The sequence below is a fragment of the Triticum aestivum genome, chromosome 2B (genome assembly GCF_018294505.1).
Source record: "Triticum aestivum cultivar Chinese Spring chromosome 2B, IWGSC CS RefSeq v2.1, whole genome shotgun sequence".
Taxonomy (NCBI): Eukaryota; Viridiplantae; Streptophyta; class Magnoliopsida; order Poales; family Poaceae; genus Triticum; species Triticum aestivum.
Window position 1 is genome coordinate 150,475,756 of NC_057798.1, and position 20,418 is coordinate 150,496,173.

The 20,418-nt window shown below is 43.5% G+C and overlaps 1 long non-coding RNA gene across 1 annotated transcript; it reads right to left on the reverse strand.

Moving 5' to 3' along the window:
* Positions 1-245: 245 nt before the first annotated feature.
* LOC123040886 (uncharacterized) lies at positions 246-10,044 on the reverse strand. The gene is made up of 3 exons (XR_006418308.1): positions 10,033-10,044; positions 8,164-8,167; positions 246-380 (listed from the first exon to the last, which is right to left on the reverse strand). It is a non-coding gene; the product is annotated as an uncharacterized lncRNA (long non-coding RNA).
* Between the last annotated feature and the right edge of the window lie 10,374 nt (positions 10,045-20,418).

A 20,418-nucleotide genomic window follows, 5' to 3' on the forward strand; every position in this document is an offset into this window, starting at 1 on the left:
TCGGTTATCCAATTTCCCTCCTTTCTGTTTTGACAAAGAAAACGTTTAGGAATCGGTAATAGGATTCCCACTATGATTTGCAAAAAAAGATAGATTCTATAATAATTAATAAATAATATATAGAATCAAGCTCCGTAATCAAGCGACCATATTTTCCGTCTGCAATACAGGTAGAAGATACTGAGTTGTTCAGATGTTTACAGGAAATCCATGGGAAAAACTACCACAGCTTTGTATTAGCAACCGTTTCCAGTTGTTGTTCCCCTCCCAAGGGCAGGTTCTTACGCGTTACTCACCCGTTCGCCACTGGAAACACCACTTCCCGTTCGACTTGCATGTGTTAAGCATGCCGCCAGCGTTCATCCTGAGCCAGGATCGAACTCTCCATGAGATTCATAGTTGCATTACTTGGGAAAGCGGAGAGGGCAATAGGTTTATGACTGAGCACTAGAGCCTGGAATAGCAGGAATGAAGGTTGGGAAATATGCCATGCAGAATTCCAATAATTTGACACTGCTTTCCATTTCTGCGATTTGTTCTCCTCTCCTAAGGTTATAACTTTCGTGCTAGCTTCATCAATGTTACCCACCAAATAAAAAGCCTGTTCAGGTAGGCCGTCTAATTCTCAGGAAAAGATTAGTTGAAATCCCCGCAAATATCGGCAAAACAACAAGTATTGTTAACCAAGGAAAAAACTCATGATAAGGTGATAAGACAAGATATGTTTTGACCATAAAAGCCCGTGCTCGATTATTTCGAGCACAGACACTTTTCAAAAAAGATTAACTAATCTAAAGAAAAACAAAAAAGGAATTACATTGAATTGTATTTTTATTGATCAATTAGAATTGACTTCTAGAATGTATAAAAGGGCCAATATACATACACTATTGGACCTTTTGAGTAAGACTGAAGAAGATCTTCTGAGAATTGACAATTTTCGTATGGAAGATAGAAAACATATAAGAATTTAGTCTAAAATACCAAAAAGAAGTAGATCGTTTTTTTTTCATTCTTTAAGAACTTCATATCTTGCTGAGATCTTCATCCCTAAAGATACTTGACAATAGTATTATTGGAGTGGATACACAACTCATAAAAAATACAAGAAGTCGACTAGGGCACCCTGAGTCCCTGACCAGGTCTGGTCACATGCGCGGGCACAGTCCACGCGCCCCAGCCTATGAAATGAAACTTCTGTGCGCTGCCCTCCCCTCCCGGTCGAGGTGGCGGCACCACGTGGGGCGCTCATGCTGGGCGTTGGCTGGCTCAAGCTAAGGGCTGAGGCTGACAACGTCCATCGACACGGGCAGCAAAGCGAAAACCCGACGCCCCGGCGCCACCCGCCACGGGTGCGTGCCGCAAAAGAACGCGCGCGCAAAACAATGTTTTTTAAAACAAAATATAATTTCATAAAAAAAATATTTTAAAACTTTCTCACAAATTCAAAACGAACAATTTTTTAATCGGCAATTTTTTTTAAAAAATGCGCACAATACATAAATATGAACAATTTTTGGAATTCCGAACAAGGAACATTTTTTGAAATGTTTGATTTTTTTGTAATCCAGACAATTATTGAATTGTAAACACAAACAATTTTTGAATTGCAAACAGTCTTTTGAAGAAAATGAAAAATTTATGAATTTTGAAAATTTGGAACATTTATTTGAAAACATTAACAATTTTTGAATTTTACGATTTCAAACAAGGAAGCAAAAGTAAAGAACCAGTAAAGAAACAATCAGAAAGAAATCGCATTTGAAATTCAAACAAAGGTTTAAGATCTGTATTTTCTTTGTGTGGGGGGTGGGTGGGGGGGTAGACCTGGAGCGCCTGATAGATCTTATAACGCTTTTTTTAGAAAAGGAGGATGACCCCCGGCCTCTGCATCTGGGAGATGCATACGGCCACTTTATTGATTATTCTGGAGGACCTTACAAAGTATTACAACAATGTGCCTGAATCCACCATCTTGGCAACACATGCCGCTACTTCTATCCAAAATGATGAAGGGGTGCTAGCTGGGCCACTACCCAAACCACTCACCTAAGCCTAACATCAAAAGCCGGAAGCCGAAACATATTCGGAAGCCCCAGCCGAGCCACATACCGGGTCTGGGGCATAATCCGGTCAGACACACTCGTGTGTCGTCGCCGCCATCTTCCACAGGTCCGTCTTCAGGTCATATTGAGGCTTCTACCTTGTCTGGCCACTCAGCCATCGACGTCACCATGACGCCAGACAGCAACCTCCTCCTGCGCGAGTCCATCTCCGCGCATCAGATGCCGAGTCTCAACAGTACCACGCCGCCGAGATCTGTCACCATCAATGTGAAAGATGAAGCGCCGCTCCACCAAAGTCACCGTCCTCTAGTCCCTCGAGCCCGTGTGCACCTCCAAGAATGACGCCCCCGTGGGGGAAAACGACACCAGAGAGCCGCCGTCGTCCGATCTACTGATCTAGGGTTTCCCCCGGAGGTAGCAGAGAGTGGCCTTGAACTTCTCCACGGCGATGCCTTCAGGAAGGGAACGACGCAGACAGTGTCGCCATCGCCGACTTTGGCAGTAGCCAATAGCAGGTTTTCACCCAGATCTGATCGAAGACCTCTATCTCTCGTGCACGGGTCGCCGCCATCCTTGCCAGGATCTGGATGATCCCGCTTGCCAGATCTCAGCAAGGGGAAGCCCATCCACCGAGACCCGCCGGCCACCACCCCTGGTGGCCAGATCCATATGCGACTCAGCCGACCGCGACCAACTGAGTGCCCGGGAGCAGCACCAGCAACCGATGCCCCCGAGCCACCCATAGCATCGAAGAGGCAGCCGCCTTCGCACGCCCCCGAGGATGGGCCCCAGATCCAACACGACGGCTCCGCCCCTCCTCTGGCGAAGCGGCCGCGAGATGCAGCAGAGGCGCCCCGCCGCCACCTTCCTCGGAGCGCGCGCGGCGTTCGCCGGCGGCCTCCTCGAGTGGCGGCGAGACTGGGAGGGCGAGGGGTGGGACGCGGTGGCGCTAGATCGGGGTTCCCCCGGGTCGCCAGAGGAGGGGCTTGAGATCTTATAACGCTTGTTTCAATATTAAATAACGGAGATGAATAGCTCAGCTGGTATGCGACAAGCATCCACCAGCTTGATGTGTGATCTTTTCACTTTTTTCGAGACAATCTCGCCAAGCTTTATTCATAATCCAAAATGTTTACATGTAAAAAATGCAACTCTCCCGGTTGGTCCAACCAAACATGGCGTCCAAATTCGAGATTTAAAGCATACTTAGCGAGATTGTGAGCCTCAAAATTCGAGCTCCTAAACTCATGAACTATTTCACAAGAATTGAAAAGACTAGAACGACCTATAATTTCATGAACAATAGCTCCGTACTCCGACATCGTATTCTTTCCAATATCATTAACCACTGTCCTGCAATCTGATCCTGTATGAATTTTGTTGACATATAAGTCCTCAGCCAGGGCTTGCCCTTCTCTGATCGCCATTGCCTCCAAAGTAGCTGCCGCTGTAATACCTTTGACTTTGATAACTGAAGATCCCAGAAACTTCCCTTCCTGATCACGGCACACAGCTGCCGCCGCACCATAGGATCCCTCTGTCACTACGGCCGCATCCGTATTTATTTTCACGAAGCCCTCCGGTGGTCTCAGCCAAACTGTCGGTCTTGCCTCAATTTTCCATGACTGCTTTGTTGTATCCTTTTCCAGAATCGGAATATCTCTGAGAAAAGCATTGACGAAAGAATACGTCGTGAACGGGCTTTCAAAGATATCTTCATGTGTTGCTCTTCTCCGGGCTCGCCAGATCGCCCACAAGGTTAACACCACCCGGGTGAATTCCTCGTGCAATAACGCTTCATGGATCGTGAACATCCAGCTCTTCGCATTCATAGACAGATTATCTACCATAGTTTGCACTGCTTCTTCTGAACTGAGAGACCAAATACTTCTTGCCATAACGCAGTCCAACAGTGCATGCTTCCAGCTATCCTCAGCTACGCAAAAAGCATAGATCTTTGTGCTGGACATATTCCGATGATTTAAAATATCTCTTGTGGGAATAATTTCATGGCACAATCTCCAAACAAACATCTTTATTTTGATGGGATTTTCATATTCCACAACGAGGTCCACGCCTTTTCCTCCTCTGTATTCCTTGAATGTCCACCTACAGATTGTAATAGCTCTTCATTGCTTCGTTTCACACTTGCCAGGAAAAAATACACATATCTAACTGAGAAAATGCCTCTTTTATCTTCTCCCCAAGCCCAGAAATCATCCACTCTCCTTGTACAAATTGGAATCCCCAGAATAATATCCGCATCTAGTGGGAGAAACATAGATCGGACCATATCTTCCTTCCAAGAAGCCGAAGTGCTATCAATCAACTCTGAGACCCAAGTTGGTTTGTCAGCCACTAGAGACACCATTGGCCTCATCATACCAGACCGTGGTAGCCAATTATCCTCCCAAACTCTTATTGATTCTCCAGTCTCAACTCTCTTGATCAATCCTTGGGCAAGAGCTCCTCTTCCATCGATGATCGCCCTCCAAATCTGTGAAGGGTTGTTACCCAGCTCGGCCTCCAAAAAAGAACCTTCTGGAAAGTATTTTGCCTTCAAAACTCTTGCACTTAAAGACAATGGCTCCTGGATGATCCTCCATGCTTGTCTTTCCAACAGTGATAGGTTGAAAATTTCTATATCTCGAAAACCAAGCCCTCCCAAATACTTCGGCCTCATACAAACATCCCATGAAATCCAGTTGGGCTTTCTCTTGCCCTTTTTGCTCCCACCAAAACTGTCGTATCATGGAAGTAATACTCTCACGAATTCCTCTAGGCAGTCTAAAACAGGACATGGAATAAACCGGAATGGCTTGGGCAATTTCCTTGATTAAAACCTCCTTTCCTGCATAAAACAGTAGCTTCTCCATCCATCTCTTGATCTTCTCCCATACTCTGTCTCTTAAATATTTGAAAGTACCATTCTTCGAGTGACCTACGTCAGTCGGAATGCCCAAGTATCTATCAGTTAATTACTCGTCATGAACATTGAGAGAGTTTTTGATGCTCTCCCGGATCACTTGAGGGCAACCTTTACTGAAAAATGGAAGATTTGTCATTGTTCACTCTTTGTCCCGAAGCATTACAATATGTATCTAACAGGTTTGACACCACACTTGCCCCCCCCCCGGTACTAGCCTTGAAAAGCAGCAGGCTATCATCAGGAAAGAGCAAATAGTTGACAACTGAGGCTGTCGGCGCCACTTGGACTCCCACAAACGCTGACGACTGAGGAACGGATTTCAATAGGCACGAAAGGCCCTCCGCTGCTAACAAGAAAAGATAAGGGGAAATGGGATCTCCCTATCGAATACCTCTCGTAGGTTGGAACTACTGCAACTATTCTCCATTAAAAAGGACTAAAAAAAGAAACTAAGGTGATCATCTGAAGGAAATATGCCCTAGAAGCAATAATAAAGTTATTATTTATTTCCTTATTTCATGATAAATGTTTATTATTCATGCTAGAATTGTATTAACCGGAAACATATTACATGTGTGAATACATAGACAAACATGGTGTCACTAGTATGCCTCTACTTGACTAGCTCGTTGATCAAAGATGGTTGAGTTTCCTAGCCATAGACATGAGTTGTCATTTTATTAACGGGATCACATCATTAGGAGAATGATGTGATTGACTTGACCCATTCCGTTAGCTTAGCACTTGATCGTTTAGTATGTTGCTATTGCTTTCTTCATGACTTATACATGTTCCTATGACTATGAGATTATGCAACTCCCGTTTACCGGAGGAACACTTTGTGTGCTACCAAACGTCACAACGTAACTGGGTGATTATAAAGGAGCTCTACAGGTGTCTCCGAAGGTACATGTTGAGTTGGCGTATTTCGAGATTAGGATTTGTCACTCCGATTGTCGGAGAGGTATCTCTGGGCCCTCTCGGTAATGTACATCACTATAAGCCTTGCAAGCAATTTAGCTAATGAGTTAGTTGCGGGATGATGCATTACATAACGAGTAAAGATACTTGACAGTAACGAGATTGAACTAGGTATTGAGATACCGACGATCGAATCTCGGGCAAGTAACATACCGATGACAAAGGGAACACCGTATGTTGTTATGCGGTTTGACCGATAAAGATCTTCGTAGAATATGTGGGATCCAATATGAGCATCCAGGTTCCGCTATTGGATATTGACCAGAGACGTGTCTCGGTCATGTCTACATAGCTTTCGAACCCGTAGGGTCCGCACGCTTAAAGTTCGGTGACAATCGGTATTATGAGTTTATGTGTTTTGATGTACCGAAGGTGGTTTGGAGTCCCGGATGAGATCGGGGACATGACGAGGAGTCTCGAAATGGTCGAGACGTAAAGATCGATATATTGGACGACTATATTCGGACATCAGAAAGGTTCCGAGTGATTCGGGTATTTTTCGGAGTACCGGAGAGTTACGGGAATTCGCCGGAAGGGTCAATGGGCCTTCATGGGCTTTAGTGAAAATAGAGGGCAGCAAGGAAGTGTAGGGTGCGCCCCCCTAGTCCCAAACCGAATTGGTTTAGGGCTTTGAGGGCCGGACCCCTCTTTCCTTCTCCCCTCCTCCTCTTTCCTTCCCCTCCTAGTTGGACTAGGAAAGGGGGAACCTACTCCTAGTAGGAGTAGGATTCCCCCCTTGGGGCGCACCCTATGAGGCCGCTGGCCCCCTCCCCTTGCTCCTTTATATACAGGGGCAGGGGGCACCTCTAGACACAATAATTGATCTCTTGATCTCTTAGCCGTGTGCGGTGCCCCCCTCCATCATATTCCACCTCGGTAATATCGTAGCGGTGCTTAGGCGAAGCTCTGCGTTGGTAGCATCATCGACACCGTCATCACACCGTCGTGCTGACGAACTCTCCCGCAAAGCTCTGCTGGATCAGATTTCGTGGGACGTCATCGAGCTGAACTTGTGCTGAACTCGGAGGTGCCGTACGTTTGGTACTTGGATCGGTCGGATCGTGAAGACGTACGACTACATCAATCGTGTTGTGCTAACGCTTCCGCTTTTGGACTACGAGGGTACATGGACAACACTCTCCCCTCTCATTGCTATGCATCACCATGATCTTGCGTGTGCATAGGAATTTTTTTGAAATTACTATGTTCCCCAACAGTGGCATCCGAGCCTGGTTTTATGCGTAGATGTTATATGCACGAGTAGAACACAAGTGAGTTATGGGCGATACAAGTCATACTGCTTACCAGCATGTCATACTTTGGTTCGGCGGTATTGTTGGATGAAGCAGCCCGGACCTACATTATGCGTACGCTTACGCGAGACTGGTTCTACCGACGTGCTTTGCACATAGGTGGCTGGCGGGTGTCAGTTTCTCCAACTTTAGTTGAACCGAGTGTGGCTACGTCCGGTCCTTGAGAAGGTTAAAACAACACAAACTTGACGAACTATCGTTGTGGTTTTGATGCGTAGGTAAGAACGGTTCTTGCTCAGCCCGTAGCAGCCACGTAAAACTTGCAACAACAAAGTAGAGGACGTCTAAATTGTTTTTGCAGGGCATGTTGTGATGTGATATGGTCAAGACGTGATGAGATATAAGTTGTTGTATGAGATGATCATGTTTTGTTGAAGTCATCGACAACTGGTAGAAGCCTTATGGTTGTCTATTTATTGCATAAGATGCAAGCGCCAAATAATTGCTTTACTTTATCGCTATGCGATAGCAATAGTTGCAAGAGCAATAGTTGGCGAGACGACCATGTGACGACACATTGATATAGATCAAGATGATGGAGATCATGGTGTCATGCCGGTGACAATGGAGATCATGACAGTACTTTGGAGATGGAGATCAAAAGGCACAAGATGATGATGGCCATATCATGTCACATATTTTGATTGCATGTGATGTTTATCTTTTATACATCTTATTTTGCTTACTTCAGAGGTAGCTTTATAAGATGATCTCTCACTAAATTTCAAGGTATAAGTGTTGTCGCTGAGTATGCACCGTTCCGAAAGTGCCTCGTGCTGAGACACCACGTGATGATCAGGTGTGATAGGCTCTACGTTCAAATACAACGGGTGCAAAACAGTTGCACACGCGTAATACTCAGGTTAAACTTGACGAGCCTAGCATATACAAATATGGCCTCGGAACACTGGAGGCCGAAAGGTCGAGCGTGAATCATATAGTAGATATGATCAACATAGTGATGTTCACCATTGAAAACTACTCCATCTCACGTGATGATCGGGCATGGTTTAGTTGATTTGGATCACGTGATCACTTAGATGATTAGAGGGATGTCTATCTAAGTGTGAGTTCTTAATTAATATGATTAATTGAACTTTAATTTATCATTAACTTAGTCCTGGTAGTATTTTGCAAATAATGTTGTAGATCAATAGCTCACGTTGTTGCTTCCCTATGCTTTATATGTATTCCTAGAGAAAACAAAGTTGAAAGATGATAGTAGCAATGATGCGGATTGGATCCGTGATCTGAGGATTATACTCATTGCTGCACAGAAGAATTATGTCCTTGATGCACCGCTAGGTGACAAACCTATTGCAGGAGCAGATGCAGACGTTATGAACGTTTGGCTAGCTCAAAATGATGACTACTTGATAGTTTAGTGCACCATGCTTAATGGCTTAGAATCGGGGCTTCAAAGACGTTTTGAATGTCATGGACCATATGAGATGTTCCAGGAGTTGAAGTTAATATTACAAGCAAATACCCGAGTAGAGAGATATGAAGTCTCCAACAAGTTCTATAGCTAAAAGATGGAGGAGAATTGCTCAAATAGTGAGCATGTGCTCAGATTGTCTGGGTACTACAATCGCTTGAATCAAGTGGGAGTTAATCTTCCAGATAAGATAGTGATTGACAGAGTTCTCTAGTCACCATCACCAAGTTACTAGAACTTCGTGATGAACTATAGTATGCAAGGGATGACGAAAACGATTCCCGAGCTCTTCGTGATGTTGAAATCGACGAAGGTAGAAATCAAGAAAAGATCATCAAGTGTTGATGATTGACAAGACCACTAGTTTCAAGAAAAGGGCAAAGCAAAAGAAAGGGAACTTCAAGTAGAATGACAAGCAAGTTGTCACTCCCGCGAAGAAGCCCAAAGCTAGACCAAAGCCTGAAACTGAGTGCTTACACTGCAAAGGAAATGGTCACTGGAAGCGGAAATGCCCTGAAAATTTGGTGGATAAGAAGGATGGAAAAGTGAACAAGGGTATATTTGATATACAGGTTATTGATGTGTACCTTACTAGTGTTTATAGTAACCCCTGGGTATTTGATACTTGTTCGGTTGCTAAGATTAGTAACTCAAAACAGGAGTTACAGAATAAACAGAGACTAGTTGAGGGTGAAGTGATGATGTATGTTGGAAGTGGTTCCAAGATTGATATGATCATCATCGCACACTCCCTATACTTTTGGGATTAGTGTTAAACCTAAATAAATGTTATTTGGCGTTTGCGTTGAGCATGAATATGATTTGATCATGTTTTTGCAATACGGTTATTCATTTAAAGTCAGAGAATAATTGTTGTTCTGTTTACATGAATAGAACCTTCAATGGTCATACACCCAATGAAAATAGTTTGTTGGATCTCGATGGTAGTGATACACATATTCATAATATTGATGCCAAAAGATGCAAAGTTAATAATGATAGTGCAACTTATTTGTGGCACTGCTGTTTGGGTCATATCGGTGTAAAGCGCATGAAGAAACTTCATAAAGATGGATTTTCGGAATTACTTGGTTATGAATCATTTGATGCTTGCGAACCGTGCTTTTTGGGCAAGATGACTAAAAACTCCGTTCTCCGGAACAATGGAACAAGCTACTGACTTGTTGGAAATAATACATACCGATGTATGCGATCCAATGAGTGTTGATGCTCGTGGCGAGTATCGTTATTTTCTCACCTTCACAGATGATTTGAGCAGATATGGGTATATCTACTTAATGAAACACAAGTCTGAAACATTTGAAAAGTTCAAAGAACTTCAGAGTGAAGTGGAGAATCATCGTAACAAGAAAATAAAGTTTCTAGGATCTGATCGTGGAGGAGAATATTTGAGTTACGAGTTTGGCCTTCATATAAAACAATGTGGAATAGTTTCATAGCTCACGTTACCTGGAACACCACAGCGTTATGGTGCGTCCGAACGTCGTAACCGCACTTTATTGGATATGGTGCGATCTATGATGTCTCTTATCGGTTTACCAATATCGTTTTGGGGTTATGCATTAGAGACAGCTGCATTCACGTTAAATAGGGCACCATCTAAATCCGTTGAGACGACAACGTATGAACTATGGTTTAGCAATAAACCTAAGCTGTCGTTTCTTAAAGATTGGAGTTGCGATGCTTATGTGAAAAAGTTTCAACCTGATAAGCTCGAACCCAAATCGGAGAAATGCGTCTTCATAGGATACCCAAAGGAGACTATTGGGTACACCTTCTATCACAGATCTGAAGGCAAGACTTTTGTTGCTAAATTTGGATCCTTTCTAGAGAAGGAGTTTCTCTCGAAAGAAGTGAGTGGGAGGAAAGTAGAGCTTGATAAGGTAATTGTACCTTCTCCCGAATTGGAAAGTAGTTCATCACAAAAATCAGTTCCAGTGATTCCTACACCAATTAGTGAGGAAGATAATGATGATGATCATGAAACTTCAGATTAAGTTACTACAGAACCTCATAGGTCTTCCAGAGTAAGATCCGCACCAAAGTGGTACGGTAATCCTATTCTGGAGGTCATGTTACTTGACCATGGCGAACCTACAAACTATGAGGAAGCGATGATGAGCCCAAATTCCGGGAAATGGCTTGAGGCCATGAAATCTGAGATTGGATCCATGTATGAGAGAAAAGTGTGGACTTTGGTGGACTTGCCCGATGATCGGCAAGCCATAGAAAATAAATGGATCTTTAAGAGCGAGACGGACGCTGATAGTAGTGTTACTATCTACAAAGCTCGACTTGTCGCAAAAGGTTTTTCGACAAGTTCAAGGTGTTGAATACGATGAGATTTTCTCACTCGTATCGATGCTTAAGTCTGTCCGAATCATGTTAGCAATTGCCACATTTTATGAAATCGGGCAAATGGATGTCAAAACTGCATTCCTTAATGGATTTATTAAAGAAGAGTTGTATATGATGCAACTAGAAGGTTTTGTCAATCCTAAAGGTGCTAACAAAATGTGCAAGCTCTAGTGATCCATCTATGGACTAGTGCAAGCATCTCAGAGTTGGAATATACGCTTTGATGAGTTGATCAAAGCATATAGTTTTATACAAACTTGCGGTGAAGCCTGTATTTACAAGAAAGTGAGTGGGAGCACTACATCATTTCTGATAAGTATATGTGAATAACATATTGTTGATCAGAAATAATGTAGAATTTTCTGGAAAGCATAAAGGAGTATTTCAAAAGAGTTTTTCAAAGAAAGACCTCGGTGAAGCTACTTACACATTGAGCATCAAGATCTATAGAGATAGATCAAGACGCTTGATAAGATTTTTCAATGAGTACATACCTTGATAAGATTTTGAAGTAATTCAAAATGGAACAGTCAAAGAAGGAGTTTTTGCCTGTGTTGCAAGGTGTGAAGTTGAGTAAGACTCAAAACCGACCATGGCAGAAAATAGAAAAAGAATGAAAAGTCATTCCCTATGCCTCAGTCATAGGTTCTATAAAGTATGCTATGCTGTGTACCAGACCTATTGTATACCTTGCTCTGAGTTTGGCAAGGGAGTACAATTTTGATCTAAGAGTAGATCACTGGACAGCGGTCAAGAATATCCTTAGTAAGGACTAAGGAAATATTTCTCGGTTATAGAGGTGATAAAGAGTTCGTCGTAAAGAGTTACGTCGATGCAAGCTTTTACACCGATCCAGATGACTCTAAGTCTCAATCTGGATACATATTGAAAGTGGGAGCAATTAGCTAGAGTAGCTCCATGCAGAGCATTGTAGACATAGAATATTTGCAAAATACATACGGTTCTGAATGTGACAGAACCGTTGACTAAACTTCTCTCGCGAGCAAAACATGATCATACCTTAGTACTCTTTGGGTGTTAATCACATAGCGATGTGAACTAGATTATTGACTCTAGTAAACCTTTTGGGTGTTGGTCACATGATGATGTGAACTATGGGTGTTAAACACATACAGATGTGAATATTGGTGTTAAATCACATAATGACGTGAGCTAGATTATTGACTCTAGTGCAAGTGGGAGACTGAAGGAAATATGCCCTAGAGGCAATAATAAAGTTATTATTTATTTCCTTATTTCATGATAAATGTTTATTATTCATACTAGAATTGTATTAACCGGAAACATATTACATGTGTGAATACATAGACAAACATAGTGTCACTAGTATGCCTCTACTTAACTAGCTTGTTGATGAAAGATGGTTGAGTTTCCTAGCCATAGACATGAGTTGTCATTTGATTAACGGGATCACATCATTAGGAGAATGATGTGATTGACTTGACCCATTCCATTAGCTTAGCACTTGATCGTTTAGTATGTTGGTATTGCTTTCTTCATGACTTATACATGTTCCTATGACTATGAGATTATGCAACTCCCGTTTACCGGAGGAACACTTTGTGTGCTACCAAATGTCACAACATAACTGGGTGATTATAAAGGAGCTCTACAGGTGTCTCCGAAGGTACATGTTGAGTTGGCATATTTCGAGATTAGGATTTGTCACTCCGATTGTCAGAGAGGTATCTCTGGGCCCTCTTGGTAATGTACATCACTATAAGCCTTGCAAGCAATGTAGCTAATGAGTTAGTTGCGGGATGATGCATTATGTAACGAGTAAAGATACTTGACAGTAATGAGATTGAACTAGGTATTGAGATACCGACGATCGAATCTCGGGCAAGTAACATACCGATGACAAAGGGAACAACGTATGTTGTTATGCGGTTTGACCGATAAAGATCTTCGTAGAATATGTGGGAGCCAATATGAGCATCCAGGTTCCGCTATTGGCTATTGACCGGAGACATGTCTCGGTCATGTCTACATAGTTCTCGAATCCATAGCGTCCGCACGCTTAAAGTTCGGTGATGATCAATATTATGAGTTTATGTGTTTTGATGTACCGAAGGTAGTTTGGAGTCCCGGATGAGATCGGGGACATGACGAGGAGTCTCGAAATGGCCGAGATGTAAAGATCGATATATTGGACGACTATATTTGGACATCAGAAAGGTTCCGAGTGATTCGGGTATTTTTCGGAGTACCGGAGAGTTACGGGAATTCGCCGAAAGGGTCAATGGGCCTTCATGGCTTTAGTGGAAATAGAGGGCAGCAAGGAAGTGTAGGGTGCGCCCCCTAGGCCCAAACCGAATTGGTTTAGGGCTTTGGGGGCCGGCCCCCTCTTTCCTTCTCCCCTCCCCCTCTTTCCTTCCCCTCCTAGTTGGACTAGGAAAGGGGGAACCTACTCCTCGTAGGAGTAGGATTCCCCCCTTGGGGCGCACCCTATAAGGCCGCCAGCCCCCTCCCCTTGCTCCTTTATATACGGGGGCAGGGGGGCACCTCTAGACACAACAATTGATCTCTTGATCTCTTAGCCGTGTGCGGTGCCCCCCTCCACCATATTCCACCTCGGTAATATCGTAGCGGTGCTTAGGTGAAGCCCTGCATTGGTAGCATCATCGACACCGTCATCACGCCCTCGTGCTGACGGAACTCTCCCGCAAAGCTCTGCTGGATCGGAGTTCATGGGACGTCATCGAGCTGAACGTGTGCTGAACTCGGAGGTGCCGTACGTTTGGTACTTGGATCGGTCGGATCGTGAAGACGTACGACTACATCAACCGCGTTGTGCTAATGCTTCCGCTTTCGGTCTACGAGGGTACGTGGACAACACTCTCCCCTCTCGTTGCTATGCATCACCATGATCTTGCGTGTGCGTAGGATTTTTTTTTAAATTACTACGTTCCCCAACATCATCTTCATCACTATAAGTACCCATTGTGTATCAAATCCCAGCTTTACCATCATTGCTTTGAGATAGTCCCACTCAAGCCTGTCATAAGCCTTCATCATATCGAGTTTCAGAGCACAACTGATGTTTCGCTTTGCCTTACTCCTTTTCATAAAGTGCAGACACTCATAAACCGTAATGATATTATCTGTTATAAGTCTACCTGGGACAAAGATTAGATTGTTCTTCTGAGATAATATCTGGCAGAATTTGTTTCAACCTATTTGCAATTACCTTTGAAGCAATTTCGTACAAGACGTTGCACAAGCTTATTGCTCTGAACTGAGATAACAAAGAAGGGTTCAATACCTTCGGGATTAATACCAAAAAAGTACCATTGATGCAATCTGGGCTCTCTTCTCCTCTGACTATGCAGAGCACTGCATTCGTCACCTCCTCACCACAAACATCCCAATGTCTTTGATAAAAGTGCGCTGGAAAACCATCAGGCCCTGGTGATTTAGTGGGAAACATCTGAAATAACGCCTTTTTACCTCATCCTTGGTATAGTCAGCAACTAGCAACGCATTCATCTCCAGGGTGACCTTTTGGGGTACGTGGTCTAGGACCAAATGCATATCAGATACCCCCTCAGATGTATACAAATTCTTATAGAACTCTGTTACCATCTCCTTCAATTCATTCGGATCATCCACCTGAACACCCAAAGAATTCATCAAAGCTTTTAGCATATTCTTCTTGCGCCTCATGCTCGCCCTCATGTGAAAAAACTTTGTATTTCTGTCTCCCGAGGTTAGCCACTCTATCCTCGACCTTTGTCACCATAATAGCTCCTCGCTGTGATAGAGTTCAACCAATCTTTCATTCATCTTCCTCTCATCCTGGCTAGGACCCGTGCGGCCAGGATCATTGCGCAATTTTTCAAGCTCCTGCTTTAAGATTTCCATCTCCTTTCGCACCGACCCGAAAGTCCTCCTATCCCAGCCCCCAAGGCTCTTAGATAGGTTATAAAGCCTCTGTTTTAAATCTGCTATCCTCTCTCCCGCCTCAGATGCACTCCATGAAGAAATAATTTCCTCCTTCAAACCCTCATGTGTCTCCCAGGCCACCTCATAACGAAAAATCTTTCTCTTCACTGTCCTCCTCTCGTCATCCCTGTTCAACTCAAGATGTATAGGGCCGTGGTCAGAACAGGCCGACGTGTAATGAGTAAGGCTTGCAAAGGAGAACAGTGAACACCAATCGGTAGGTCCCAGGGCACTATCCAGTCTAACATGGGTAAAAGAACCACCTGAGACTCGCTTCTCGAAAGTCCAGAAGCGTCCCTTGAACCCAATATCCATCAGCATGCAAGTATTGATTGTATCCCAAAAACCTTGTATTTGTGCGTTACTGCGCTGGCCGATCCCCTCGTGCTCCTCTGGATGTAAAACTTCATTAAAATCTCCAATACATAGCCATGGGAGAGGACTCAAAGACGCTATATTTTTCATAGTATCCCATTTCGATATCTGAGGTGAGTTTGAGCTTCCCCATACACAACTGACATTCTCCAAGGATCAAAACCTGCCTCTCAAACACCATAGTCCATGTGATAATCAGAGTAACCCAAAATTTCAATGTCTATTTCATTATTCCAAAACAAACCAATACCTCCACTTCTTCCAACACTACTAACAGCATAACAATTATCAAAGCGTATAGAGCTAGCTAAACTTTCTACCCTTACTCTGTCAACTTGAGTCTCAACTATACAAAGTAAGGAAGGGACAATTTCTTCACGATTTCTCGAAGCTCGCAAATTGTCGAGGCTTTGCCCGCGCCTCGACAATTCCAACTGATGATACTCATTGCATCCGGCGATACTCCTCGGAGGAGCCCGCCGATATCAAATTTCCTATCTTGTTACCTTCACCCTGTTCTTCAGATTCTGCTATTTTGTCCCCTTCTTTGACCTCTTGTTTATCTTTCGAGGAGACACATACACCAGAGGCAGTGGGGGTATACCAGGCGGCGATTTCTGAAAGGGGATGATACCGCCCGCTTCCACTCTCTTTTTTGAGGGATCCGGAGCCGATCCCACCTCACTCTGAGAGTTCTCAGCTGAATTCCTCTTGTTGTTAGCCCTGTTTTCCGCAGAGTCCAGTCCATATTTGAGTACTTCTGTACCGTCTCCCTGCTCATCTGCCATCAGTTGCTCTCTTCCACGAACAGTACCTCTGTTGCTTTCTGTTTCTCCCCTACCCTGATTCATCTCACGGCCTCTACGTACCTCTTTCCCCTCCTCTACCTCGACCTCCCCGGAAGAAGGATCTCCCGCCGGCAGGCTCAGAGTATGATATTGTCCTGTGTTTTGCAAGCATCCAACTGCCCCACTTCTTGTCCTTTTCCTCCCATATACCATTACCACACTCCTCAAAGCCATGTCCGATGATTCCACAAATTTTACAGAAGAACGGAACCTTCTCATATTTCACCACCAGCATCTTCCTCCCCTCTCCCTCAACATTAAGAGGGGTAAATCTTGTCAATGGTTTTGTCGTCAGAACCCGGACCCTAGCTCTTAGATAGTCACCTTCATAGTATAGAGTAGGCCGCAACTGAACCTCCCTAACTTTCCTGATTCTGCGCGCTAACTCGTCCACCACCTTTGGATGACGGTACAGGTCAGGAACTTTGTGAATATGTGCCCAAAGAAACACCCCATCTAGGGCATATTCATTCGGATCAGTTTTACCATCGCAATCCTCGATCAGCACTATGTAGTTCCGAAAGAGCCAAGGGCCTCCATGGACTACCTTCTTCCAATATCCCAGACAGAACATCTGGAAGATAAATCTGTTCGAGCCTGCCTCTCTGAACTTCGGCGCTTGCACCAGACCCCAGACGAATTTCATCGTATCAAACAGGAAGGACGAGCTAAAGGACTTGACCGTGTTGACCCTTGCGATCGCCAATCACCGGGCATCCTCCTTGAATCGCTTCGCTTGATCCTTCCTGATGATCACATCATCAAGTTCCTCGTCTAGGAGATCCATGTTCTTGAGCATCTCCTCAAGTTCCTCTTCCTCCCTTAGTCCCGATCGCGATGATGAACCCATGTCCTCCGCCATCAGGATCTAGTAGTGGTTCGCCGGATCTCTCTCTCCAAGCCCTGGGGACCTGCTTGGTCGGAGATTAGCTTATTGGCAAAACCCTCCCGCCGGCAATCGAGATCGCCTGCGGAGGTAACGAAACCCTAAATGAGAGGGTATGTTACGTAGCACTTTCTCCTAGTGTGATCTTTTCACTGTTTTGTTGCAATAAATGGGACGGCCCAGTCGAGGGTTGTCCCTATGCAGCACACGTGAATCGAAAGCAAAGAGCGACGTATAGCAGGTCCCGTGGCTTCTTTCCTTGAACAAGCGTTGTACTCTGCTCATCTCAACGACAATAAAGAAACGCTATACTTCATCTTTTTTGGCGAACAGTTTAGATTTATTATAAAGATTCACCGGAATTGCAAAACATCTCAAACATAATAAAACTACATCGAGGTTCATGGACCACCAAATGACCATTGCTGCCACCGAAGCATCATTGTCGCCGCTCCCATACCGGAGCTGGCTTGACCTTGCTGATAAAAGTCGGGAAGTCTTCGTGCACACGCCTCTAAGCTCGGAGCCACAGTCGTCGCCATTGAATCTTTGAATCGATCTTAAGAATTTGACAGCAAATGTCGCCGTTGCGTACGCACGACTAGAAACCCTAACCTCGTCGCCCCGATGAGCTGGCAGGAATCTACGCCGGAGTTCTGTCTAATTCGTCCCAGCAGATGAACTTGAGGAGGATCGGAGCCCGAAAGACTAACTCAAAGAAGAAACGCCGCCATCCGTCCAAACGCCGCCCCTGCAGGAACTAAAACTCTACATATCTACTAACCGAAGATGAGGCACCAGATATCCCATCCTCGCCACCGGTCACCGAAGCAGCAGACAGAGGGGAGGCGAATCCACAGGCTCGCCGATGGAGATTGAGGGGAGGAAGGCTTTCCCTAGTCGCCTTGCGAGAGGGGAAAGGAAAGCAATTGTTGTACTTCATCTTTGGCTTTGCTGATTTTTTCTATTTGCTTGGTTTTCTTAAACAGTTTTGTTAAAGCACATCTAGATGTGCCATAATTATTGCACATCTAAATCCGATGACATTGATCTTACATGGAGATCCATGTCGTTTTTTTCTTTTTTTTCTTTTTCTTTTTATACTTGATTTAGCCACTTAGATGTGCCCTAGACATTTCTTTTCTTAAAAAAATCACATATTTTTTCTAAAAGTGTGAACTGAAAGTTAGTTACATCATCACGTGCTTTTATAAAGTGTGCAAACATTTTATTAAAAAACATGCTTTTTTTAATTTTCATTATGTATATAATACATGTTCGTATTATTAAAAAAAGTACAACTGTATTGAAAAAAGTTTATCATATTTTTCAAAATGTACAATGTGAATTTTAAAAAAAAATCATCATGTATTTTTTTCATCAGGTATTAAAAAATTCAAATGTGTTTTGCAAAAAATGTTCACCGTATGAGAAATGTTCATGTATAAAAATGCCCTCAAGAAAATATTAAACGCAAAATAAAAAAGGCACATTGTTTTATAAATGAAATTATCTAAAAGTGTGAACTGAAATTTAGTTACATCATCATGTTCTTTTATAAAGTGTGTGAACATTTTATTAAAAAACATGATTTTTTTAATTTTCATTGTGTATATAATAAATGTTCGAGGAATATTAAAAAAAAGTACAACGTGTACTGAAAAAAGTTTATCATATTTTTCAAAATGTACAATGTGTATTTAAAACAATTTCATCATGTGTTTTTTTCATCAGGTATTAAAAAATTCAAAGGTGTTTTGCCAAAAATGCTCACCGTATGAGAAATGTTCATGTATAAAATTGCCCTAAAAAATTAAACGAAAATAAAAAAGGCACATTGTTTAAAAAATGTTCACTGTATATTTAATACAATCTTCAAAACGAAAATTTCGAATGCTCACAATAATGTAGTTGGAAATGACAAAAGGCTCCTAAACTGATACAGAATAATAGCTTAGCAGCTCCTTAGTTTTACTAAAGAGCCAAGTTCGGACAAGCAATTCGGAAGGAGGAATGTGTTGAGATGCCTATGGCCAAGAGAGATAAGCGGAAGACGTATGATAGCCGAGAGGATGTCGGTAAACGATGGAGTTTACCGAATTAAAATTAGAAAGGCAAAATATAATATAGGGAAACGGAGAAAACGTAAAAACAAAAAACCGGACTGAAAAACCAAATCGGAAACAGAAAAACCAACAAGAAAACGCGCACTGCAGGAAAGCCCCCGACTGGGCCGGCCCGATTTCCATCACTGTCGGCGTCAGAGGTAGGATTTGCCTGGACGGAGAGCTACACATGCGTTCACGTTCGAGCACGTGAACGGCGCGACAGTATCAGGTTAGGTTTGCGTGTGTGATTTGATCCTGATATGCAACCACCCGTCCAGCTCATGAAACCAAATCATACATGATCTCCTACAGTAAAACACGCGGCCGCACCGCCACAACGCCTGGCCTTGCTCGCCTCACCGCCGGCTATATAATAGTCGTCCAGCTCCGGCCAAGACCCCTACCCCCAAGCAGAGCGAACAGGTTGAGATCTGGAGAGAGAAGAGACTACAGATACATACTGAGAGAAAATGCCTGCGCTTACTGGTCAGGTGAAGTGGTTCAACGAATCCAAGGGGTTCGGCTTCATCACCCCCTCGGACGGCAGCAATGATGTCTTCGTCCACTTCTCGGCAATCACTGGCCCCGGCTTCAAGACCCTCGCCGAGGGCCAGAATGTCGAATTCACCATCGAAAACGGCACAAAAGGCCCGACCGCCGCCAATGTCAAGGCCATATAGGAGGAGAAGCAATATCGGCATCCTTTTGTAATTTGCTCCACCCATCCACCCGGCCGAGCAAATGGAGTCCAAGAGTATGCTGCTTTCGGAAGGATTGCTATTTGTTTGTGTTCTATTCTCACCAGTGCACTGAAATCTGTACTGTTTCTTTCTTTTTTTCTTTACAAAAAATCTACACGGGTTAACTACTGCTGCGTTCGGGTTTGCATGGAATATGGATTTTGTTTAAATCAAATCTTTGAACTTCTAATAATTGTTGAAAATATGAGCAAATTACTACAAGCTTTAATCCGAATAAACAAAAGATACATCATTGACAGCACTAGCAGAGATTAAACTAATCATGCGAACTAGCATAGTAAATGAACAGATCATCAGGGACGATTCCAAGAGGGGACGAGAGTCTTAGAATGAGTCTTAGAATGTACTTGTAGACATTAAAAACTAAT